Source organism: Chinchilla lanigera, unplaced genomic scaffold, assembly GCF_000276665.1.
Source record: "Chinchilla lanigera isolate Chin_1 unplaced genomic scaffold, ChiLan1.0 scaffold00009, whole genome shotgun sequence".
Lineage (NCBI taxonomy): Eukaryota > Metazoa > Chordata > Mammalia > Rodentia > Chinchillidae > Chinchilla > Chinchilla lanigera.
The window spans coordinates 19,361,211-19,388,819 of record NW_004955410.1 but is presented as its reverse complement, the minus strand read 5'-3'; the positions used below and the strand labels follow the sequence as shown (position 1 = coordinate 19,388,819).

At 34.9% G+C, this 27,609-nt stretch overlaps 1 protein-coding gene across 1 annotated transcript in view; it reads left to right on the top strand.

The window, feature by feature from the left end:
* Nucleotides 1-27,609, top strand: part of Ispd (isoprenoid synthase domain containing) — a gene marked incomplete at its 5' end in the record, with an annotated part of 254,789 nt that overhangs the window by 225,464 nt on the left and 1,716 nt on the right.

Here is a 27,609-nt window from a genome sequence, read left to right as displayed (position 1 = left end):
TTGAACTCATATTTTAAAATGTGCTGCTGAGACCAATGTCAAGAAGGTTCTTTCCCTGTTTCTTCCCGTAGTTTCACAGTTCCAATTCATTTATTCTAGTCTTTAATATATTTTGGTGTTCACGAGATGGGGTCCACCTTCATTCTTTTGCTTTTGAATGGATATCCAGTTTCTCCAGCTTCATTTATCATAGAAACTATTTTTTCTTTATTGTGTGTTCTTGGCATTCTTGGGGAAGACCAAATAATTGTAACTATGGATTATTTCTGGGATGTTAATTCTGTTTTATTTACCTGGATGCCTGTTTTTATGCTACTACTGTTTAGAGTACTGTATGTTTATAATATAACTGAAAAATTGTGTGATAACTCTAGCTGTGTACCTTTCACTCCAGATTTCAGTGGCTATTTGGGGTCTTATGTGGCTCGAAATAAACTTTAGGATTGTTTTTTGCTTTTCTATGAAATATGCCATTTGAATTTGAATTCTTAGATTACTCTGCATAGTATAGGGATTTAAAACTATTAATTCTTCTATTACATGAACATGGAATATCTTTTTCATTTATTTCTGTCATCTTCATTTCTCTTATCAATACTTCACAATTTTCAATGGACAGATATTTTACCTGTTTAGTTAAACTTATTCGCATTTATTAGTTATAACACTGCTGTATATGAGATTATTTTCTTAATTATATTTTTGAATACTGTGGTTTTTGTTTACAGAAATAAAAATATTTTATATTTTGTATCCTGCAATGGAACTGAATACATTTACTGCTGAATTTGTCTCAATTCTATCATAGTCTTTAAGGTTTTCAGTCTATAAAATCGTGACATCTCAAAAGAGACCATTTTACATCTCTTTTTCTGATTTGCATGACTTTTATTTTTTGTTCTTTCCTCATTCTTCTGGCTTGGGCTTTGAGTACAAATACAAAAGCTTTCAACTTTTGACAATTAAGTGTGATTTTAATTGCAGGCTTGTGATATATGACTTTTATCATGTTGTGGTACCTTCCTTTTGTACCTCGTTTCGTGAGAATTTTTAATCATGGAAGAATTTTTTGTTTTGTCAAGTACCTTTTTGGGTCTATTGAGATGACCATATGATTTATGTGATAGATCATATTTGTTGATTTGTGTATGTTGAACTATTTTTGCATCTCAGGTTCTCACTTACTCATGGTACTTGAATTTGTTAATATGCTGTTGAATTCAGTTTCACTCTTTTTAATGGATTTTGTTTCCTTAGTATATTTCTCATTTTCTTATTATATTGTTTTCCTGACTTTATCTATGTGCTCTTGTACTTTATTGAGCCTCTTTAAGGTTGTTTTGAATTCATTATCAAGAGATTCATGGATCACCATACTTTAAGATTGATTTCTAGAGATTTGCTTAGTTTCCTTGGTGGCATTTTATTTGCCTGATTCATTACCTTGTGCAGGTGTCTGCCTGGAAAGACATACCTCTTCTAGTCCTTACTGTGTTCAGCAGGTGGAGCCCTCCTAGCTGATGGGTCTGCTCTGCAACTGTGTTCTAGTAGTCTGGAGGTAAGACTTGTGGTAGCTGCCAGCTCCTCTGTTAAATTCACGGTTCTCCTGTCAGCAGGGGCTTGGCTTTGAAGGATATGACTCTTCCTGCTTCCCTGAACATGCTCAGCTGCTTCCCTGTGCTGCTTCAGGACAGGAGTCAAGTCTGAGGTTTTGTATTGCCAGCCCCTATGGCTGAGGCTCCTTGACAGGTCTTGTGGCAGGTCGGGCTGCCTTCTGGCTGAGGAGCAGTGGGGCTGGAGCTGGATCACAGTCCTGCTTCAGGGATCAAAGTTGGGTCTGAGACTGGTAGGTGCATTACCTAGGGTGCCTTTGAATGTAGTTTCTCCTAGGTTGCTCTTCAAGTCCCTGAGGAGGCAGGACTGAGGAGAGTGGGCGTGGATGTGGTTTACTGTGTTGGTTCAAAAGTTGCAGTTGTCTGAGATTGACAAGCCTGTTACTGTTGGCACAGGTTGATGTGGATCCCTCTGTGTCCCTTGGTGCAAGGAGATGGTGGCAGAACTATAGACAAGCAGGGCTGGTGACTACGTCACGTGGGGAAAAGCTGCTGTGGTCATCACCAGGCACCACAGTTTATGAGGCTGCCGCCATTGCAGCCTCATAAACTGTGGTGCCTGGTGATGACCTACTTTAAAGCAACCTTCCTTGGTGTTGGGTCCTACTTGGTTTTGCATTTTGCTCCTTTGATCTCAGAGAATCCCACTGAGCCTTTAAATGGTTGCCAGATACTTATTTCGAGGGAGTAAGTAGGCTGGAGACCATCCTGTGTCATCTTGCTGCCATTACCTGCTAAATGCTGTGAATTCTAGTTCTATTTTTCTGACATTTCTTACCCCCTTCCCCTTTTTTGTGTCTACACTGCTGTGTCCTGTTGGGAAGCTGTAACAGCTTCCTAGGTGGTCCCTTTGCTCATGTCTTCCCTGAAACTTGCTCTAAATCCCACAGTGAAACATCTGAGTGCATTTCCTGATTCTGTTGCCCATCCTGTTATCACTGTATTATGCTTCCACTAAGCATGAGGCATTCAGGGTTCATTGGCACTGTGTGTATATGATTAGAAAAAGCAGTGCTAGTCCTTCCCCTGTCAGAGAAAAATAGGGTTTAAAAATATTGCCAGGGTAATCTGAACGTGTCCACCTTTCAAGGATTCCTGTGGGAAATGAGTAGCAGTTGCATATTCAGCAACATTATTGACATTTTACTTCAGGAGCTCATGAACTGGTTTCTGTAGACAAACACCCTATTTCTCCCTAGCTGTAATGGATCTTACAGTACATAGGTTTCACTATTGTACTTTGCTGGAGCTTATACTACCTATGTTTCCCTGTTATCCTTTTCTGGTGCTTTGTGTCCACGGATGTTTGAGTCTTCAAATTGTTACAAAAGAGAAGTTTTTAATTACCTGCTCATTATATGATAAAAGCTTTCTGAATGGTGGACATTTCCCCTCAGTTAAATACACAGACGCATACATTTCTGACTGGTACTTCGAGAAAACTGTCTAAAGATGAATTTTGTGTTGTGTTTTGTTTTATTTCCAAGGCGTGGTGGTGGTGGTAATGATCATGGTGCAGAGTTTGTATCCTACCTACCCTGAACCAGGCTTTATTCCCAGTGCTTTGAATATATTAACTCAGTCAATTACAAGCCAAAAAATATATCTTCCTTTTCCCAAGAGTGTCAACTGTGAGTTTCAGTATACTACAAAACTGCCAGCCATACACAGTTACAAATACCTACTATAATTATTTTGCTCTTGATATATTACAGGTATTTATTATTCACCTTTAAATCATCTTGGTGAATTGTTATTATAGAGCTTAGGTGAATATGAAGAAAGCAAATGTAGATGAACTAGTGTTGAGATTCATAACTCTTCGGTGATTTGACAACACATTAATATTATGCACATCTGAAAGTGCTGAATACCTCATTAGAATTTATCATAGGATAGAATTTTGAATTATGCGTTATTTCCAAGAGATTTATTACACTTCCATAGTTAAAGCATATATGTTACATTTTAAGTAGGCTATACAATGTATCTAAAGATATTTAAAATATTGGTGTATAAATACAAACATAGGAGAAAAATTACAGATTTTACTTTTCTTTAAAAAGTGGAAATTGGGAACAATTAAGAATAGTGTAAAATCGGGCTGGGGATTTAGCTCAGTGGCAAAAGCGTCTGCCTGGCAAGCTCAAGGTCATGAGTTCGGTTCCTGGTACCGGAGAAAAACAAACAAACAAACAAACAAACAAAAAAACCCAAGCAAGAATAGTGTAAAATCTCTGTTTTATCAGTATTTATATTTAAGTTACTATATAGCTCAAAGTGTAAAGTCTTTCTCACCTTACATAATCGCCTTAATGAAGTGTAGACTTTTATTCTTCAAAGAATAAACCTTCTCACATTAAATGTGGTTCTCTATGTAAATTAATGTGCAAGTGAAATGTTTGACCTTAGTAGATGCATACTTGCATGTTCTCATAGTGAAAGATCCAGGCTCACATAAAATCAGTAACATAAATGCTTTCAAGAGTTTTTCTCACATAATTTCAAATACAGTTAAATGATCTTTCTAATGTACTGATAATTAGCCTGAGAAAGATAAGCATTAAAGTTAAAAAATAGTGAATGGTAGAGTATATAGGTTGTGTTTTTTATTTGCCCTTCAAATGAAATGGTTTAATATTCATATGTGCATACATCACTTAAATCTTTGTTTAATATTTATAATGTATCAGTCTTTATAGAATACTAAATTAAAATTTCTCTTCAGCTGTTAGCTCATTGCAGCTCTGTTTTGAACTCATTCACATCAGTTAGTGAGGAAAATATGGAAAAGTTGGTTCTTAGCATTTTATGTAGAGTGTAGGTGTCAAATGTTGATTGAATATTTAAGAAGTTATTTATTTTAGGAAGCTGGGCATGGTGGCACACGCCTGTAATCCCAGCACTCAGGATGCTGAAGCAGGAGGATTATCGCAAGTTCGAGACCAGCCTGGGCTACAAAGTGAGCTTAAGGCCAGCCTGAACTGCATAGCGAGACTCTGTCTCAAAAAAACCAAAACAGAAGTTATTTATTTTAAAAGTGTGTATCAAAATATTTTGTTTCTAAATTGTTATAAAAATAGCATTCTTTTTTTTGTTTATTTGTTTTTCTTCCGGTACCAGGAATCAAACTCACAACCTTGTGCTTGCCAGGCAGGCGCTTTGCCACTGAGCTAAATCTCCAGCCCTAAAAATATCATTCTTTATCTTATGAAAAGGGGCAGAAGGTATATGGAATTTGGAGTTTTAAACTCCACTGTAGTAGTACACAAGCAGCCGTAGACAAAACACACATGAATGGATGTCTGTGTTTCAGTGACACTTTAATTATAAATTCAGATGAATCTGGTTTAAGGACATTTACATATTGGCCTCTGGAACGGAATGTAGACATAGAAGAAAGAAGTAACAGGACACAGGATTAGATAAGCAGGAAGGGCAGGCTAATGAAATGTTCTTGACGTCAGGTCCACTGGCCACTTTAAGGCTTTCATGTATAAAATGTGCTCTGATTCCTTTTTCTTGAGAAATGTTCCATACCCATCCTTAGTGCTGGGGACACCCTTAAACCCTGAAATATAGCTACTGATACCATAAAGGAAAGGTTGTGTGAGTAAAATGATTTATTTTTAGCAGCTTGTTTTGCTCAATGTTGAAATCTTTTGTATTTCTAAGAAATGATGGAAATTTATATAAGCTTATTCTGAAACATATACAGGAGATAACGGGAAATTTGTGATAGCCATTGAACCCACTTTCTGCAAAAGGTTCAAACTGCATGAGGGTTGGGAAGGGTGGAGGTGAATGAATTAGGAGCTTCATGGGTTACCTGATGTCTCACCCTTCTTAACTTTCAGAGCTTTGAACTGACTCTGCTGTTTCCTCCTCCTCATAATTTTGCCAATACTTTCTGCTGCCTCTTTCTCAGTTAATAAACTGAGTGCCTTCACATGTAAAGTCAGCTACTGATGAAGAGTAAATAGTTCTTTAAAATGTTTAATGGATATTAACTAGTGTTTCTTACTACCATTGATCAAATAAAAGATAATTTCAAAGAAAAAAATTGTGTATTTCTTTTATAGCACATAGGCATTTTTATATAATGCAAATCATGTAGGATTATCAAGTTATGTTTTTTTTCTTGTGTTTATGTTTTGAAGCTTGTCTAGCATTCCAGTTATAATAAGTTCACACCTCCTTAATGGTAGATAAAACACAAAACACAGGTTAGTCAGGTAAATGTGGACTGGAGTGTAATCACCCTCTGATGTTCTCTTAAAAGTTCTTGAATTATTTTAAAATATTCTTGTTTAATCTTTGAAGATACTTCAGATTTATTTTTGTGTTTCTCAAAATATTCTCAGGCATAATTTTTGCTTCTCCAGTTTACTCCAGGGGATCATGCCAGTTCTACCCATTCATAAATTCTTCTTGAGCCATTTACAATGGATACTTCTTTTGTCAATAGTTTGTCCTGAATAAGAGATTATCATTGTAGGTGGTAAGTAGCCAGCAGACATTCTCTAAAATGATGGTTTTGTTTTCACATAACGAGTTTTAGCTATATAAGATTCAGCTAGACAAATGTGTCACATATGTGTGAACTATTAGCATAGTTTACTGTCTATTACCTAGTTTTACAGCATGCTGGTTTTATTGAGTTTATATTATCTATATTTCATCATTGCAAAAATAAATAAGGCTTATGTTTTGAAATATTGGTCCTACATGATATTTTCCTTGGGTCTTATAAAGCATTACACATTCATTCAGTGCTCATATTTTTTACAAGATTATAATTGCAAGCATTTACTATATAATTCATGTGTTATTTACATACTACATAAATATGGCATTGAAAAGATAAGATCAACTGTACATAATATGATAATGAAAAATCAAAGATCTCTGTTATCTTTAAATCTGGCTTAGAATTACTCATTATTTTTATTCCACAAATATTTTTCTGCAAGAAATGCTTATAGTTAAAAAAATAGAACCATCCAGAGGATATTCTAATGAAAACTGAAGTATAGCATCAGTGTACTTGAAAGAAAAATTGAAAACCTTGTTGGAATAACATGACTAAAATTAATGTAAATATTATATTCTTCAACATATTATAGTACAAGGACATTTTTGTAGCTATATCTAATATTGGGCCCCTCTTCTGGGTGTTTAATTTTGAATGTGGTATGTTTGGTATCATTATTATTTAAAAAAATAATACATGAGCCCATGCTTTTTACAGAAAAATTTTAAGAACACAAAGTATATCAAATACAGAGCAAAAATTTCTTTTTATCAGTTCATGCCATTTCCTTCCCGGGATATCTTAGTCTTTTGGGGCTGCTATAAAAAAATCAAGGTAGGTGGATTATAGAGAGCAGAGAAACGTTCTGTACAGTTCTGGAGGCTGGGAAGTCCAGGATTCAGGAGTTGGCAGATTTGGCCTCTGGAAATGTCTCCTTCCTGTTTAGTTCATACACATTGCCTCCTGTCTGGCCCTACACGGTAGAGGGGGTAGGATGACCCCTGGAGCCTCTTTCCTTAGGGCACTGCTTTCACTCATGAGATCTCTACTCTCACAGCCTATTTACCTCTCAAAGGTTCTGCTTCTTGCTTTACATTATCAACATAGCAGTTAGAATTGTAACGTAAGAATTTTGGATGTATACAGAGATACTATAGCACACAGGTAATCATATTAAAAATGTTGGAATCTAGTCCTACATGTAGTAGTTCATCTTGGCTATACTTACTGAAGGATCTTCATGTCTACAAGATTGTTTTTCAAAAATTATCTTAGTAAACTAAACCTTGGCCCAAATTATAGAGCTTCTATTTCAGCTATAGAGAATTAATGCTTCTAGGGATCATGTCTAGATACATTTTAAAATAAAATAAAGGTTGTCTTATATACATGTATTTTCCCTCTTTTTTTTTGGTAATAAACAGTGGGCAGCTAATTTCTTCCATTAATCCTTTTCAGTGATATACTGATGTTCCACATGTTTGACATAATGGAAACAGCTTCAAAAGATATTATGAAAATAAAAATGTTTTCTGCAACACTAAATTATGAGTTCATTAAGAACAAAAACCATGTGGTTGTTAGTAATTGTTTGCATTAATTTGTAACTCTGTTTCAGGATCTATATATTTAAAGTCAGTCTAGCTTCCCATTGGGTCCTTTTTGAACTTTGAAAAGAAAAAGCATAAAGTCACAATAAGCAATTATTTCTGAATTCAGATAGAACTAAATTTAATGCTCAGGGCCATCACTTACTTTTCTTGTAAACTTGGGTAAGATATTTAGTCTTTGTGATGTTTGCTTTCCTTATTACAAAGCTAAAATAATATCCCATGTGGTTATCAAGTATATTAAATGAGTTAATTTAAAACACATGGAAAAAGGTGCTCAAGAATGTTAGTTTAGATTAAATTTAAACATCTGTAGATTCTTGTACTTTTAAAATAGCAGTTTCAAATTTATAAGGTTTAATACTTGATACTTATATGGTCAAGGCACATTGTGAACTTCTTTTGGCATTTAATCTTTTTCATGTTAATAATTGGGTTCACACAATTGCATTTTTTAAATTCTAAAGGTAAAATTGAAATACTATGAAGAAGTAGGCCAAGTAGTACGAGAATTTAGGAGACAGAAAAGGAGCCAACTGACAACACAAAACACTTCTCAACTTTTGTTTTTGGGAGAAAAATGTGAATTTTCCTTTTGTCAAGGACGTGGAAGAGAGAGAATGGTACATAAGTACATTCTAAAGGGCATTCTTAAGAGTGTTCATGCTTCAGAGATAAACAGATAATCATTACCATATACAAGTTAAAAATAGTAGGGAAATAGTTTTCATGGGAAATTAAGAACTGAAGCCAGAGATGTTTGTGGTTGCTCATATGGAAATTGCTTTGTTAGATGAAGGTACTTACTGGGCAAGAAGTAGTCATTTGGGTGCGCTGTAACTTTCGAAGTTCAAAACTCTACATTGGGTGGCTCTGATTTCAGATAAAGTTGCATACGTTGGTAGAGTTATCATCTTTCTTTTGGCTTTTGAATCGTTTATGAACAGAAATTTTTTATTTAGGGGAAAAGAATAACCTTCCCTCTGGCTTTGTTTATTATCAGAGTATAATGTTCCTGAACGCTTGCTCTTAAATGTTCCTAACAAGCCTGTGGATCCCAAAAGGGGCCGCAGAATTATTTCTGGTGGTCTTTGAGTTTGTAATTACTGCCAGCTGAAGAAGCAAAATTCCCAATAAGTTGAAGAAACTTTCACAAATAACACTTACCATAATTGCAAAGCATAAAGCTCAATATATAGTTTGTATAATAAACTCTAACCTAACCACAAGCATTCAAGGACCAGCCAGAAACCTTGCAGAGGTATGTATTAACCCTTTCTTAGACACTCTACTTGTTTAGATTTATTAAAACCTTCTGGGTTTTGTTTAACAAACCCTTTTCACATTTTCCTATTTTGCTACAAGCAATCCAAGGGGCATGTAACAACTGGTAAAAGCATGATCTTCAAAAGGTTAAAATCCTCCATCTTTGACCAGTGTTTGCTCAGGTATGTTAGAATTAAATTGTTTTGAGAGAATAGCCAAGGGCATTTTACCGTTAGTATTTATTTGAGGCACAGTGTTTCCATTTAAGGAAATGTAATATAAAAGTTCAACCTCCAAGAAGGCAGATTAGTAGTCACAGTACAAATTTCTGTATTTCTAAGAAAATTTAGTTGTTAATATCATGGGTAAGAGAATTCTGAGATGTCTTTAATCGTGGTACAGACCAGAAGAGAGAGGAAGGAAAGAGATAAGAAAAAAATTTATTTTACTGATAGCTTTAAGCTAAATTTACAAAGAAAAACAATCCCATTGTCCTTTTCTGTATGTCTAGGGTTAGTCATCAAGGTGACATTACATTTTGTCCCTAGAACCAGTCTCCCAAGAAGCATCACACACTCCTCTTTGTGGATTGTTCAGGGGCTTTGCGTTCTTCACACTGTCCTGTCATCTCATCCTTAGCCAGTGTAGGTTCAGTGTAAACCCTTGGTGTTTTCCCTCCCCAGATTTCTGTCTTAAAGTACCCTGGCTCCTTAGATTTCTTGAACATTTTTCCAGCAGTGATCCCATGCTGCTGGTGGCCTTGGGACTTTTCATTCTTATTTTTGACCAGCATCTGTAGAAGATTAATAACCATTTCAGAGAAGTATTGACATATCAAAATATTGACATATCAAAGTATTCATTGAAATATAGAGCTTCTCACAAAAAGTTTACTTTATGAGTAAATTCAGTTGTGTGTAACTTTTTACAAACATTCCTGATATTTTTGATGAGAAGTAAATTTGTATGTGATCTGGCAATAATTCCATCATCATTTGCAAAGGCTAGTTGGAAATATCAGGGTTGCCTATATTATCAAGACTTTCTATTATCATTTTGCCCTGTTACTTTTGTTACATTGGTGGACTGGTGGGAACCAGGTCCAAATCACCAGCCTCAGCTTAGAGTAAAATAGCAACTTGGATACATTTTGTAAGCAGGAAGTACAAAATCGATAACATGTTAATCTCTAATTGATTACATATATTTGGTCACATGTTGTCAGGCAGATGTGTCTGGGGCAGGTTTAATTAGCCGGGGACATTCATCATGAGGTACGAAGGGCTGGAGGAAGTTAGGGGTCGAGCAAGCAGGGAAGATTGTGTTTTGACAGGGCTGGCCTGCCCCGGGTAGGTAGTCACTGAAACAGGCCAGCAAAATGGGATACGTTTGCAGGCTATTGTGCAGCTGGTTAGATAGAGCCGAGCCAAATTATCTCTGAGTTGCAGCTGGGTAGTTGTCAAGTCTGGCTGAGTCTGATGGTCCAATTATGGAGCGATTATTCTAAAAATTTTCTATTACACCACCTCCACCGCAGTCCTCTGTTTAGGATGTGCCTCCACTGCTGGGGCCCTGAGCTCAGTTCTCTGAAAGGGGAGACCCGATCCTGAAGCTCTGCCTGCTCTCCTTTGAAACCTAGGTGGAAGCAGCCTTAACGTCTGAGCGCTCTGCATTGTGAGAGCATTTGCTGTCTGTGTCCCCCAGTGGGTTGGCCGCCATAGCCCAGGCTTCACTGTCGCCCAACAGAGCTGCACTCAGGACAGTCTCTCCTCTGAAACTGCTCTGCCTCTAGAGCCCTGAAACTCAGGGATATAACAAGAAGAATGAGAAAGGGTGGGAGTAGGGAGAGGAGATATAGATTTAGGCAAAGAGAAGACATCACACTGTGAAAGAGTTGCAGAAACGCAGCCAAAAGTAGTGCCCTAAATCTAAATTCTATTCCTGATGCATTTATTTATTTATTTAAAATACGTACTGAACATCTACTGCGGTTTGAGTTCATGATGTAATTCTGAGCAAAAACATGTGCGATATCATGGTATCTGGGATTGCAGCCCAGAACTTCAGGCCAGGAAAGAATCATACTTGGAACTGGGATGGAGAGCTCCCAGAGAGAAGTGCAATGAGAACTGGTAGGAGAATTTCCTTAGGGAGGTGGAGAAAGACTTCCTTGACAGACAAGAATCAAATAAAAAGCAACTTTTCTATCCAATCGGAGATCTGAAGATGGAAGAAGTGTTCTAGAGAGAGGAGTTTGTGTGCAAAGACCTGTGGCAGAAGAAAAATGCAAGCGGCCGAAAATATGCTGATTTGGTGAGATTGGAGAAAGAAGGGAGGAGTATAGTTGTCGTATGACAGAGACCCATGTCATTTTCCCCTTAAAAGAATGGGTTTAATTAAAATTGGGTGAATTGATAAATTTTGAATCTCTTATCTGTATGCTTTTACTCCTATGGTTTACCTATAATAATTGAAGTAATACCAGTGTCTCTTATTTAGAACTGTACTATAAGACTGAAATAATTTATCTATTGTGCATTTAATTTTGTAGGAAAAGTAAATTTTTCCACTCTCTAGATTACTTGCTACTATTTCTACATGGCACTCTTCTTTCTTCTCTGAGACTTACCTTTTGTCATAATAATTTTGCTTTCTATTTCTATAATCATCATAATCTGTTACAATTACAGTGTATTTTGCTTTTTCTTAATTTTGTCCATTATGGGATCCTATTAAGTTGGTATGTTATTTAGGTTCAATTTTTCCATCTGGTCTACATGTTGGAAATTATATGGATTTTTCAATTTTTAACTTTCTTTTTTTCCTGTCAGTAAGAATGCTCAGGTTATATATTGTGGCCCAAATCCATCTTTTTCCTGAGTTATTTTTTTGGCTTTATTTTTCTTTTGCCTTCTCCTATTTACTTTAGAAATCAGGGATTAGATCTATCCCAGAATAGCAGACTTCATTTAAATACTCTTCTGATTTCTTCAACCATATATATTCTTTGAGTTTTATCTATCACTTTGGGAAAATAAGAGAAAATGGCATCTTGGTCACTGGTGTTATTTAAAAAGCTTGAGATAATTGTAAATTTAAAATGCATCCCTATTCTTTTCCCATATCATACCTGAAAATAGCAAAATAAATGTCTTTTGCAGCTGTATGTAGGTACATTACTTATTTTGAGTATCAGTTCTTTAATTTTGTTATGGATTTGTGTCCTTTAATTCAGAAATGTTAATATTGGGCCAGGGATATAGCTCAGTGGCACAAGCACCTGCCTGGCAAGTGCAAGGTCCTGAGTTCGATTCCTGGTGCCAAAAACAAAACAAAACAAAACAAAACAAAAAACCAGAAATGTTAAAGTTTTACCTCTTACCGTTCAATGACTATTTTGAAGGATTTAGGCTCATTTTGTTTTATTACAATTATTGTGTTTTTTCAAACTTCACTTTGTAATTGGTTATTAGCAGTATTTTAAAAGCTACATAATTTTGTGAATAAATTCTTTAAGAGTGTGAAATTTTGTAAGTACTAGTCCTTTTTACAGGACAATTCATAGGATTTTGTTGGATGATCTTGTACCTAAACACTTATTGAATTCCACTAATAGAACTTTTATATTTTTGAATGACTGCCTTCTTGTTTGGAAAAGGATAAATTTTTTATCTTTCTTGTTACATTGGCTAAGATGGCAAGTATAATAAAACATTTCAGTAGTGGCATTGGTTATTCTTGTGGTAACTCTAAGGGAGAGTCTCAGAATAATAAAAGAATGGTTCTTCCTTCCCTTTCCTTTATTCTTTTTATTTTCTTAAGGATGAGTGTTGAATATTACTAAATGCTTTATGGCATCTGTGTTAGTCATCTTTCGCTGTGACAGAATACCCACAAGAAAGCAGCTTAAAAGGAGAAAAGGTTTATTGTGGCTTATGGCTTCAGAGGTGTCAGTCCTTGGTAAGTTCGTTCCATTGCTTTTGGGCCTGTGGCAAGGGAGGATATTATGGTATAGCAAAATTGATCATCATTTTGGTCCAAGAATACAAAGAGAGAAGAAGGCACCAGGATTCTAGTATCTCTGTCAAGCATTTGTTTTTAGTCACCCAGCTTTCTTCATTGTAAAGGTTTCATGATGTTATGATTGTTCACTCAGATATCCCCCAAAAGGCTCATTATGTTGAAGGCCTCCTTGGTAGCTACTAGGCTTTTGTAGTGACCATATCATAAGGCTTCTATCTTCCTGTGTGGATGAATCCATTGATGGCCTCATAATTTGATAATGTTATTAGGAGGTGATGGAAGCTGGAGGTGGGGCCTAGTTAAAAGAAATGGATAATGGAGGTATGGTGCTGGAGACTTGTGTCTCATCCCTAGCCTCTTCTTCGGCTCTTTCCCTCTTTCTCTGCTTCCTGACTTCTATGGGGTAAATAGCTTTGCTCTACAGTGCCCTTCCACCCTGATGTTGTGCCCCACGTCACCTCAGTATAATGAGCTACACTGCCATGGACGGAAATCTTTGAAACCGTGAGCCAAAATACAACTTTACTCCTTTCAGTTGTTTATCTCAGGTATTCTGGAAAATTCCTGACACGATCGACCATCTCATTTATTTCATCTTCATTTGTATTCATTCTGAGTTATCGTCTATTGGGTTTTTATTTGACTGATAACATTTTCAATATCTGCAAATGAATTTCTTGATATTTTAAGAATGAGAGATATTTTATCTTCATTTGAGTATCAGCCATCTATTAGGAATAGTTTTCTTCTGACTCCTAGCTCAACCTGCTTATACAACCTGCTTCATAAAATTAAAACATAATTGATTTTTCTTTAAATATGTTCTTAGAATTTATAATACTTTGTTTGCCAAAAGTCTGCCATTATAATTCTCGTTGTGACTCAGCAATTAAAACCTCATCCTGTTTTCACTGTTATCTTTCTCACGTTATCTTTAAATTTGTAGTGATTCCTCTCCAGTGGATTCATTGCATTTATTTTAATGAGCTTATGAATTATTCTACTGGGTTGTATAAAAGAAGCAAGCTATTTTCAAATAAATTGTAGATTATATAAATGCTCCCAGAGTAAATGACAAAGCTATATTTGGTGTTGTTTTATTACTAGAAAAAAGTTCGGTAGTCACTACAGTTAAAGTAACAAAAACTGTTTTATGTTTATTCAACATAAAAAATTTAAAAGTAGCATTTTCACACAATTATTTAAAAAGGAGCTATTGTTTTGTGGCATTCTTTCCCCATTTTCATTGAAACTAAGGGATTATATTTTAATTCCTGTTCAGATTTCTGAGCAGCTTTTAAGGAGTTTAAAAACAGGGTAAATGTTTGTCACTTAAATGCAATTTAATTCACAATTTTAGTTTTAATTCTTGTTAAATTAAAATCTTATTTTGTAAAAATTTTGGTTCTAGAGAAAATTTTTACATATTTATCCCTCAATTTGTTCAGCCATTTTTCTAAAATGTGGACATTGTAAGCAAAATAATTAAGTAATACAAGATTTAAATTTCTTTTAGATCCTCAGTCCATGGAGTTCCATAGAGTTTAATGTGATGCAGTTAGTTTTCCCCAGTATTCATAAGCATTGTACAATTTGTAGTGGTTTATGAACCAATAGTGGTTTATATCTAGATGTCCCCCTAGAGCCTCTTATGAGCACAGGTACCTTGTTTGGAAGGGGATTGGATTATGGGATATTATACTTGACTTGCTGTTAGGAATGGAGGCCTGTTTGGAAGAGGTGGGTCTCTGTAGGGTGAAGGTTATCTCTCTCTTTCCAACTCCTCCCTTTGTTCTCTGCTTCCTATTCTCCATGCTGTGAGCAGCTCTCTGACACCATACCCCTCTGCCATGCCATCCTGCCTTGGAGCCAGCTGGCTGTGCACTGAAATGCATGCCAAAATTAAACCTCTTTCTCCTTAAATTGTGCGTGTGAAGTATTTTTATCCTAGGAATGAGGAAAGTGACTAAGACATTGGTACAGAGGCTATATGTTATCATTTATTATCACCATCACATGATATTTACTGAATGGCTAGTATTTTGTGTGGTTCTTTGGTAAAAACAACAGTTATTTTTAGAAAATATCCCTGGCCTCTTACAGTTAATTTTCATGAAAATTAAGTTTGCTAGGTATAACTCTAAGGTAGTGGGTTTTTTAAATCTTACTTCTTTTTAAATCTTCATGAGTCTGATAGAGTTTTCCTTTTGACTTATGTGAAATTTGAGTCCCTTATGGTTTATCTATATTTGGTGTTACCCTTCCTCAACTGAATCTGATTTCCTGCTCTTCCTTGGAAATTAGCAGCATCACAGACTGAAGGAAATGACAACTAATTATTTTGTTTTGAGGGGAAGAAAAATAAGTACTTAGCAGCCTAATGTAATTTCTTAGAATGCTTAAAGATCAAACATATTAAAGTATGGCATTTATTGATTACATTTGTAATCTTCCATAACTCTTTTTTTTTATTAATAGGCTTATTATGAGCAACCATAGTAATATTGTGAAATGTTGGAAGCTATTATCTTCTACCCTTTTAAAATCATACATTTAAAATGTGCTTAGCTAAAAACAAGCAATATCTTACTGTTCTTTTAAATAAATCTATTTTATTTCCCTCTTAAAACATTGACTTTATTTCTTTAATATGCCATTTAATTCATTAATGGCAGCAAATTGACATATGCTTTAAAGTTAAATACAAAGAAGTTTGTCATCTCCCATTGAAATGACAGTTGCAAATGAGAATATTTTTCCAGCATGGAGTATGGAGGACATGAAACACAAGCCCTGAGGCTCCTTCCATAGTAATGAGAAAAATTTCTTTCCATCCCTCCTTTGATAAAATCGTAATAGCATCTTAAAAATGAGTATCTATAAGAGTGTCAGAGTAAGTTACACTTTTTATAGATATCCTGGGTGAGTTTTTTGTTTTTGTCCCTGTAATGAAGACTTATTTCCATGTGGGCAGTGTTTTTCACTACAAGTTTGTCTTTATTTTTTAAGTTAATGGGAATCAATAGTTCATCCTGTTAGAATATATTTTTGTAAGAATGATGGATATAATTTTAAGAACGTTTTATTACTGAATTTGAATTTGCCATTGTCTTTCACTCTGTTCCTATAACTCAATCAGTTTTGTGTTCAACAGATAGTGTTGTGCATGTAGTAGTCTCTCTCTCTTTTTAGTGGAAATATGTATAATCAAGATGGACACTTTCTTTCTTGTAATAATTATTGCTCTTTGCTAGATTTTAATTATTTATAGCCGCCAGACATTCATTGGCCTTTAAAGCCTTTCCAATCCCAATCAGAATGTGTAAACAATTAAAAGGAAGAAAGATTTTATACCCCTTCTTTTCCTTTTGATTGTGTGTGTTCTATATAACACTTAAATTATTCTTTATGAAATTAGTATATCCAGGAAACTAGAGAATTACGTTTTCGGCTGAGGGGATGGAAAAACATGTTAGCATATCCTTTGTAGGGTTTCCAGGGTGCCACAGGAGATTACTAATGTGCTGCTTTTTGTATTCTCCCCAGATCTCTTTCAGTTTATTATAACACTGGAGCAATAATTGCATGTTGCCTAGACTTTCCCGTGCCCTACACCTCGCCGAAAACATGTCAGCAGAGAAAGCACACATTAATTATTTCTCAATACAAAACAGATCCTGCCAGGGATCATGCCAAATGCCACTGACCGTGACAGTCAAATCAGTGTATGTTTTGGTTTAAATTTTTTAGTTCTTGCCTTTGCTTTAGCAGTTTGAGTCTGGTGTTTGTTGTCCCCATACCTTATCATTTTATGGAATGACAGCTCGTCGAATTGAAATGGCTTCCTGCCTACCTTTGTAATGTAAATGTGTGACTACATAAACTATAACAAAAAATGACATTTTAGCTCAATAAATGTTTGCTGTATGTTCACATCTGTTTTACGTATTTTTTTACTCTTTCATAATTATTCAGTGAAAAATGCTTGCTTCTACCTTCTGTCTATATGCTGCAAATTGTGGATTCATTAATGTCCCAATTTTCAAGTTAGAAGTATAATTACTGACCACAGAGATTTAATTCACTCACCTCTTTGCATTAATTTGCATTTATGTCATGAAGCATAAATAGCTTGTTTTTATTTTTGTTGTTGTTATGGAGAGAGGTTATACATACCATGGAGATGTGACTGTCTTAATTCACAGCCAGTGTTTTGGTGCTGAATCATTTAAGATCTCAAGCGAGGAATTATATTTTAGAAATTAATGTGAAATTACACAAAAATTAGTGAAACTAGACATTAGTTGTGCATAAGCAGGCTTTCTTATAGAAGACTGCCCTGAATGTAGTTACTAAATGGTTAGGCTCTTTCTAATACTAGTTTTAAGTCTATATTTTTTAGTCACTATCAGAATGACTCTGGACAACCTATTCAACTTTTTTGGTTCAGTTGTCTAAATGATAAAATTTACTTCATAGGGTTTATTGTACTGGCTTTACTCTTTTCCTAGTGATTCTATAAAGTACAGTTTGACTTGCTGCTAATAGTTTCTGATTCTTAATCTACCTACTTTTTCCTTGTTAATTTAAATCAGTAATTATTTGATACATTTTAACTCATCTTTGTGAAAATGAGAAATTTGGTCCCACTTTCAACCCTGTCACCACCTCCTCACAGCTCAAGGTTTTGTGAAATGCTTTTAAAAACTGTATTGTTACACAAGTATTAGTTACATTGCTTTGATTCACTGCCTATTAAATTATCTGTCTCTATATAACTGATGCAGTCTTCTATGATACTAAAGAAAAATCACTTTGACACTTTTTACAGATATGAAAGACTATTCAAGGGGTTATTGAAATAGGGTCTGTGGTAGCAGAAATTGAGCTCAACTGTGAATACAACAAGCCAGCATGCAGATTCGTGAGGAATATGGACAATGGATGCAAGGAAAGATTAGGAGAACAATTAGCTTTTCCTGCCTTCTTCAAGATAATACTTTAAAAAAGCACATAAATTTGACTCTTAACTGTGTAGTATCATGTAAGTGCTGACATCTGTGTAATACAATGTTTAAAATTACTAGAAGGAAACATTAGGAATAACAGAGGACTCTGGTTAGGTTCCCTTGATAGGATTCATGCTAATGGCAGGCCAGGGTGATGAGGTTTCACCTGGGGGTGGCTGGAATATGATCAGGGATGGAGGCAGAAATCTGAAGGTGGGAGATTCTTGCCAAAATGATTAGCAGGATTCCTGCTAACACTGGGTGATACAAACACGAAGGTGAAAGCCTAGAGGAGCCTGACTGGTTTGATCAGGGAGAAAAATCTTCGTCAGTAACAGTCTGTAAACAAGAATGGGTAGCAAGGTGCTAGCTTCTCTCTCTGTCTCTCTCACTCTCTCTCTCTGTCTCTCTCTCTTTCATATTTTGAAGTTTGGGATTTTTCTTTCTTTAAATTAAATTGAAAGTGGTGTGTGTGTAGTTATATTTTATCTTGTTATTTTTTTTGGAGAAAAATAAAAGAGTTTCTACTGAATTTGGCCACGTAGACGTCCCAACTGAATTTTACTCCATTTTTTTCTGTACTGGTTTAGAAGTTTCGCATCCTATTTTTACATATTTTACCTGGGATTTTACTTTGCATATTTATATGAAAATTTGAAGTTAGTATTTTAATCACTTTCTCAAGTCTTTCATCATTTACAAATCATTTTAAGTTTAATTGTTCCCCTCGCATCTTTCATGCTTTGATTCTTATCTAATATCTGGTTTTCTTACTGTACATGTAGCCTATACTTATATATTATTTTTATTGCTTATTAAAACTCTAGAATTTCGTGTTTTAGATCTATGTACTTTTTTTTGATATCGGGAAATCGAACTCAGGACCTTGCTCTTGCTAGGCAGATGCTGTGCTGCTGAGCTATATCCCTGACCCTATGTACTTATTTGAAAGCTTATTTTCTTTTCCGTGTCTTGCTACTCACTGGCCTTTATTCTGAGGTTATTTTTCTTCTACTTGAAGTACACCCTTTAGCGTCAGGATTTTTAGGATTGACTTTTAGTTTTTTTTTTTTTTTTTTAATATATCTAGGAGAGCTTCTATTTTGTCTTAACTCCTAAAAAAAATAGCCTTTGGGCAGAATTGTAGACATTCTATTTGATAGCTTTGGGGATGCTTTATTTCTGTTTTCTGTTTATCACACTTTGAAAATGCTGTGATTTTGTTATCATTGTTACAGGGAGGAAGATGACTGTTAGGCTGTTGGTCGTCTGCTGCTGTGCTCTCTCTAGCTACGTCAAGATTTTCTTTACATTCAGTTTCCACAGTTTGCGATGACCTGTGTACTCATCGATCTTCTTTATCTACCCTAGGAGTCATATGTTCCCTTCATTAATGAACTTATGCTTTCCATAACTTGTAGGAAATTCTCAGACTCAACATCTTTATTATTTTCACCATTGTCTCTGTTCTTCCTTTCTGGGATTCTGTATTATACATTTATATTATACAAATATATTACAGAATGTATATATATTCTGTATTATCCAAAGTCAATACATAATATACATCTTAATGTCTGCCAAATTTCTTAACCTTCTTTTATATATTCCATGGAATTGTTTTCTCTGATAGGTATTTTGAGTCATTACTTCATTCTGTCTTCAGTTCCAATTCAGCTATATCTAATTTATTATTTGATCTGTCCTATGAGGATTGTTTACGGTTTGAATTCAGTATTTGTCCTATTTAAAAGTTTTGTTTTGTGTTTCAAGTTATTTAGCTAGATTGTATAGTTTTAAAAATACTTTACACCTGAAAATTTTACTGCTGAATTTATTTTGTAGCTTACTTGGTCTACTGTTTTATTCCTAGCTTGTAATTATGAATGTTTATATATGAATATATTTATTTATGTGTTTGTATGTGTTTACATATCTGACTTGCCTGACTACATTTTCCATACAAGGAAAAAATGTCCATCTGTTCACATTTTCATATGTAATTTAGAGCCTGGCATTAGGTAAATTCCTGAGAATAGTCATTGAGTAAATAAAAGCATTCATCACTCCCCACTTCAGTCATTGGAGTATGATGTTTTAAAATATTCTTTTCTTTGGAAAGACTTCACCTGTTGGTAATACCTTTAAAGTCCTTTTACAACCACAGTGTCTCCATTTCTGTTGATTTAACAATTAGTCAGCATTCTTAGCAACATTTCCCGCCAATCCCACTGTTTTCTGGTACCTAGTATTCTAGAGAAGCTATGCAGTAGCCATTCTTGTCTGTTGAAAATAATTTGCATTGTCTTCTGGAGTCTATTGAATCTTCTGTCTTGAATGTGAAGATGTCAACTGGATATGACTTCCTTTTAGTGTTCTTGCTGTAATTTTGTAAAACACCAAATGATATTTCTCTGTAGACAGTGATCTTAACTCAGGTTATTTTCTTCTACATCTTTATAATGATTTCTGCAACATTTGTGGCTTTGTTTCCCTTGGCTGCCATTACATAATTTAGTTTAATATTTAATACCATTTGTCAGTGTTTTTAACCTTTTACTCTTGTAAGTTCTAGACATTTTCAAGTCTGTCTTCTATTTATGTAATTTTATTTCGCACAATAAAGGTAGGTTATATGTTGGCTCTATTGCAGTGTTAACTCAGAATACCCTATGTTTATTTAATATCTGCATAATATCTTCTTGTTATCAGATTATCCCTACTTTATCTCCCATATCTTGAGTTGTAGCATTTTCTTTAATTTTCCTAAGAATGAAAATAAACAACTGAGTTTTTCTGTTTCATTCAAAAGCAAGATTTCAAATAATGGATTATTTATTCCACTCAGAGAAAGAGTTTTGCCAGGCTATTTTTTCTTTACCAGCTAAGCCTGATGAAAAGTGGCAGTAATCTGTTCAAGAGAGAACTCTTTTCATAGGTTGCCATTCACAGCTTTCTTCTGAGATGGAAATAAAGTTTAGAAGTCAACAATGGACAATTGCACATGAAACTTTGAGGTTAAAACTTGGCTTACTAACCCCATTCAGTTAACCTACTCTTGGTCATCTGATGGTCACTAACAAGGGGTCCTTTGTAACTGTTTAATAAATCCACCCTCCCTAACATGCACACCAAACATGTAGGTAGCTTTGAACTGGTCCATTTCCCATTTTGGTTTCTTGTTCTTGAATTAAATTTATAAGTGAATATTTGCAACCAGGGAGCTGTGACTGTAGCTCCGAGGTAGAGTGCTTGCCTAGAGTGCCCGAGGCCCTGGGTTCAACTCCCAGTACCTAAACAAATGAGTAAAACTAAATGTTATGACTTAAACACTTTGTGCCTTAGTAGAAATTATTGATGTTGTTCTGCTAACATCCACTTAAGAAGAAATGCTTTGAGTAAGCTTTCTGACCGTCTGTTATTTTTCATGTGATTTAGAAACTACCTGTTGCCAGCCAATATCTACCTCTTCCCACCTTTTCCTACCTTTTCTTCTTATACAATCACTCTGTGTAGGAGACTGCGTGTCTGACCATCTCTCCTTGTTCCTCTGAACTGAGTATGTTATTGTAGGTTTTTAGGGTTTCTTAGGCTTTTGACCAGTGTTTTTTTTTTTTTTTCCATAAAAGAGGAATCATGTAGGACAAATTCCTTGCTTTTGATACCCTTTCCAGTTTCCAAACAAACAATTTTTTTCTTATTTTCTGGGAGTTATTTCAGATACGGTATATCATTTATCAAAAAATGTTGATGTTTCAGAGTTATCTTAATGGTGAACTCTAAAGCAAGATCTTTGTAGAATTAAGTAACTTAGTTAAGTATTTATTGAGTATATATTAGGGATGTCATACTTTATTCTATGTTAGAATATAACTTGAGAGAGTTATCTTTTAGTATCCTATAATTTAGCTGAGAAAACATGACCTATAAATGTGCAAACCTAAGAAGAAATACTAGTAAGAGATTTTGAGGAAAGGTATGATTGTATAAGTTGCTGTGGTAAAGTGAAATAGATGGCTTCATAAGGGAAGCCAACACAGGATTCGGTTGACTGTGGGTAGCCTTGAATGCTAAGGTAAAATGCTGGAAATAATTTGGGTTTGATGTAGTGAAAATGACTGTTCTGGGGAGGTCAGAGCAGTAGCTTAAGGCAGAGAGGTGGCCAGTTACAGTATCCTAGAAGAATGTGGTACAGGATGGTCTTAGAGTGGTTTCAGTATGACTGGTGAGGTCTTCATAGAAAACGAACAGGACATGGTAACTGTTGAGTGAGTTATGCAGAATCAAAATATTTTTGTAGATTATGGGACATTGTACAGGAGACCACTTTTTCAAGTTTATGAAACTGCGGAATAGATGCTATGAATGATATGGTAAGAAAATAAAGTGTAACAATGTGACAAGTTCCAGATCTAGAAATAATTGACATGATAATTAACTGTTTGTTCCTGAGACCAGATGTCTGGTGCTTTCAGCTGCCCACATTTTATCCATTGCAATATGGCTCTGAGCACTGTATAGTTCCGATCTTTATGCTCTGTTACTGTTCAGCAAAGTATGTGTGCTGCCTCCCGGTGGTTCATTTGTTTCTTTTTAATCCCAGTTTTCTTTCTTTTCTCAATGAAGAATATTTATTGAGCATCTGTTATGTTGCTGGGCATGGAGAATAACAGGAACTAAAATTCTTGCATAGTAATTGTTAATCATTAAACCGTAATACATTTCAGTAGTAATTTATTATCTAGGTCTAAATTTTTGGAAAAGTTTTTTTAAAGGAGTAAGGGGGAAATATTCTTCATTTGGAGAGGGAAGTCTTGTTTTCTTTAAACCCCATTCTGAAAATTTTTAAACATAGAACATTTATTCTCTTGTCCACTAAGGGGCAGTGTGTCATTGTTAGATTTTTTTTTCTTACATCTCAGCAAAAAGTGTACAAAAAGAAACTTATTCCCAAGTTAGTTTGACTTCATATTAGTTATATTATTAATGATCTGACCAATTGTAATGATTTATAAAATCTGCACTTGTGATTTTTGTATTTTTTACATGGTATATAGAGAGATAAGTACACATAAGTATAGCTATAGTTAAAACTATTTTTTTATGGTATTTGAAATTTTATGGCATTTAGGGAACAATTTTGCATATATTTATAAAACAAGGCTGGCAAAGAATCTTGATATCAAATTACAAATAATCTGAATTCAGAATAGTTTTGTGATTCATGGAAATTGAATCAGGCGTTCGGTATGGAATTTGCTTAGACAATGCAATGTTTACTCTTCCAAGAAGACTGTATAATCTCCTGAGACATCTAAAGCCTAAATATATACACATATCTCTTAACTTTTATAGTTGTCCTGTTAGCAGGATACATTGTATTCTTTGTGAATGGTGTGTGGGGAGGATGAATATCTTTAAAAATTTCCTTTCAGGTTGTCTATAAAGATTTGGGAAACAATGATATCATGGCTTTTCCTAGTATTCTTTGAGACAGAATTCCACAAAATCTACTTAGTTGTTTTTGAATAGCCTATTATAAATTTAATTGCACTTCTTTGGTTATTAATATATCTATGTAGTACAGTGATGAAATTTTTGATGTTTAATGATATAATTTTAAAATAGGTCAAGTACTTTAGGAATAGTTTCTACAAAAGTTGTGTTTGGAGGAAAATTAAAAGGCACATTAAGTAAGGAATTAGGATGACATGGCCATCAGAGAAAATCCACCTCTGGTATATTTGCCAGGTTTATGTATAGTAATCTGCTTTCATATCCAAATCTTAAAGTGAAGGCTGAAGAGGAAGTAAAAGAAGTTATGAATTTTGGAGGTGTGGCTGTCATTTCCCAGCTTCTGTGTAATTAAGAAATCTCCCATTTCCCATTTTCCCTGCTTTCCCAAGAACTTTCCAAACCCTCAGATGTTCCACATGAATTTCTGCGTCAAGACTTTATTACTTTGTTAAAGATGATACCTGCAGTCATCGTAAAGAAACCAGTCCTTCCACCAAGACAGCAGCAAAAAGACACATACAAAGAGACCGAAGTACTGTACCAGATTCTACTGAGAAAACTTAGTTACTGTGGAGCTCTCCAAATTTAGAGTCACCTTAGGTGTTTAAAAGATAATGACAACTATAACTTTCCTTTTGTGGATTTTTCACATAACTGTAGTATATTTCATCTTAATCTTGAAATTACGAGTGATAGAGAAACAGGTAAGTGAAAGTTTCTAAGTAAAACTCATGATGAAGTATAGTCCTATGTAATTCAGTTTGAGACTATGGAATACTATAAATAGTAGTCATTTTTGGTGGTATTCTTCCTAATATTCATAAAATCCAACTACTGAACTCTGAGATCTTAGTGAAAAATTGTTATATACTGAATAAAATGAGGTGCAAAATTATTGTCATTTTTAGCCTGACTTTCATGATGTTTTCATAACATATAGATCAACAGAATATGAGGCTTTGTGGATTATGAAGTTGGTTATTTGGGGCCTTGTACTAAAGAGTATAATTTTCAAACAAAAACTTTTGTGTATAGATTTTGAAGATATTGGTGGAGATAAATATTTTCTAGAAATTTGAATAATGTTCTGCATAGTGATTTTTATGGATAAAAAATCAAATTTAATATCCTTAATGGGCTTTGAAACTAAATTTAATGTTTTTGTGTATGTATGGAGTATAAAGTAAGTTCCTTATGAAAAACTGGAGAATATAGGAAAGCACAAGGAATAAATACTGTCATAAATCCATCATCCCAAAACAAGTGTTAACATTTAATATTTTTCCTCCCACTATTTTCAGAATGCTAACTACAGCAGGGTATATGTATTTTTTTCTTTTTCGATGGTTTCTATTTTTGCTATAATATAGTGTTAAGGAAGAAAAAGAATGAATGTTGTCTTTGCAACTAGCCATTAAATTTTTATTCCTTTGTGAGAGGATAGAATTTAAACATTTTTTAATTCATGAATTCTAACATGGTTATGAACTAATATTAGCTAAGACAAATTAGAAAATAGTGCAACCTTAAACACGTCATGTAGCATCTTATAGCTTAAAGTAGTCTCCTGTTAAATTCAACAAATGCTGGCTTATTATTTTTATATGGGGACATGTAAATCCAGATGAACAGTGTTTAGAGTTCATGTCTTTATGGCTAATGAATTGAAACTGAGGTAAACCTGAACCCTGAAGATTAGTGTTGTCAGAGCTACAGAGAGAAAATAAATTGCTGATATATTTAACTTTTACATTTTTAACATGAGAATTTGGGTACCCATTTTTTTTCTAATACTTTTCTGTGCTCTAACTTATTAATTTACCACCATAAGAACCAGTGCTCATCTCTGGTGTCCAAAATAGTTCTTATCCATTCTGAACTCTACAGTTACCTTCTGATCTCACCCTGCTCTGTGTTCCACCTCCTCGGTGCCCAAGAGCAGCACGATCACCTTGAGTCTCACTGTATACGTTCTTTATTATACACTGCATAGCGGTTCTTGTCTAGGAATGGAGCTGACTTTTTTATTCTTGTGTGTTTCATGAAGGAAATATTCCCAGATGATTTGGCTACTGGGGCAACCCAGATGCAGTTTTCTAAATATTCCAAACAGGTTTCTTCCTGCTGAGGGCAGTGCCTGTATATATATAAGGACTAGGAAAATGCAGTGGCTACCACCTGGTATCACTCTAAATCATTAAAATGATTATTATATAAAGTCACCATTTTTCATCTTTCCGTGCTTCAGCTCACGTCTTTTAAAAACTTACCTTCAGGATTACTGATACTAGATATTATCTGCTGTGCTGCCTATTTCGTAGGATTCCCTTTTCTCCACATCTTTGCCCACATTTGTTTTCTTTTGTCCTTTCGGTAACTGAAGCAAAGTGATATTTAGATGTGATTGTGTTGAATACATGTATGAAAAAATGCGTAACAGCACTAACCATCAAAGAAATTTCTCAATGTAAATATTTGAGTTTGCATTGTCCTGTGTTATCAGTACTCCTTTAGAGATACAGGTTTTTGAGATCAGTTCAAAATTTATAAATTGTTTATCTAATCCTTATACAAAAGTTTCCTGAGTATATATGTCTCTCACCACCTTGTGTAATCAGTTTTTAAATCTGCATATTATTACTGTGCCAGTTTCATCTTATAAGCATAAACTGGTTTCCAAAGGGCCATAGAGACTGACCTTTTCTGTTTATTTTTAAGAGGAAGCCATAATTATCATCATCTGTGTTATGTTTAAACTTAATAAATGAAACTAGAGGGTGGATGTATATTATAGATCTTGCATCATTGTAATGAGTTGATCATTAAATATGAAAAATGTGTACCAGTAGTTGCTTTTCATTTTTATTTTTTCAGTTTTAGAATATGTACTTCAGTGTTTACAATTGATGTAACATGGGTGATAATCCCTTCCCATATAAGTATATTACATTTTAAGCTTAAGTATTCTTGGCAAAAAATGATTTATTTGTATGTGATAGAACCTTATGATATTCTGCAAGTGAGAAAAACAGGTGAAGTGGAGTACTGAAATGTCATGTGAAACGCACTTGTAAGAAACAAAGCAGCCCTTTACTCTCCAGGTCTACACGTTAGAATTTCAGGGAAATTGATGGAAAAGAGCAGCATAGGCCGTTGTTCTCTTGGAGAAGACACCTGCCTGGTGGAGGCATCTTGATGGTAGTGAAACTTCAAAGATGTTTTTCTCTGTACTATTGCCAGGCCTCAGACTAAATATTCAAATTGGAGTACACAAAGTAACCAAATAACAGCCAATGTCAACAGATGAGTTAAACTGAAAGGGTGATGATATCTCTATCACAGTCAGAGCCTCCCTTGCTTTGAATTCCTTGTAATTTATGGAGTGCCGCCATGTGTTCGGCATCGGGCTAAGTGTTCCATATTCAGAGATGAAATGAAAAATGCTTTACATTATGAAAATCATCATCTGGTGGCATAGATGATCAACAGAAAAGACCATTGAAAATGCAGCATGCTAGAGGAATTCACAGCTGAGCAAACAGAGTCACCTCATCTGAACTGGATGAGCAGCTAGAAATGAGGATAGATTTCAAGAGTCAGGGATACCTGGCTTGAGCCACAAAGAGTAATTAGGGTCAGCCAAGCTGGGAAGGTGTGGAAAATCTTTTCTGGCAAAGGCATCACCGGGTATAGAAAGATTCAAGCTCAGGAAAACAGCTTGTGTGGGCAGTTTTAAGTACTTCTATGTGGCCTAAAGGATGGGGTGATTTTAAGGGAATGTCAGGAGGTTGGGAGGAAAAAAGGCTTTTTATTACCATATAAAGTGGGTCAGACTCTCTCCTGAGGTTCGAAGGTAGCCTTTAAAGGATTTAGGCAGGACAGTGATGTGACCTAATCTACCTTTTAGAATACATACTTGATTTCTTTGAAAAGGACAAAGAGGGGGCTGGGGATTTAGCTCAGCGGCAAAAGCGCCTGCCTGGCAAGCGCAAGGTCGTGAGTTCGGTTCCCGGTACCGGAGAAAAACCAAAAAAAAA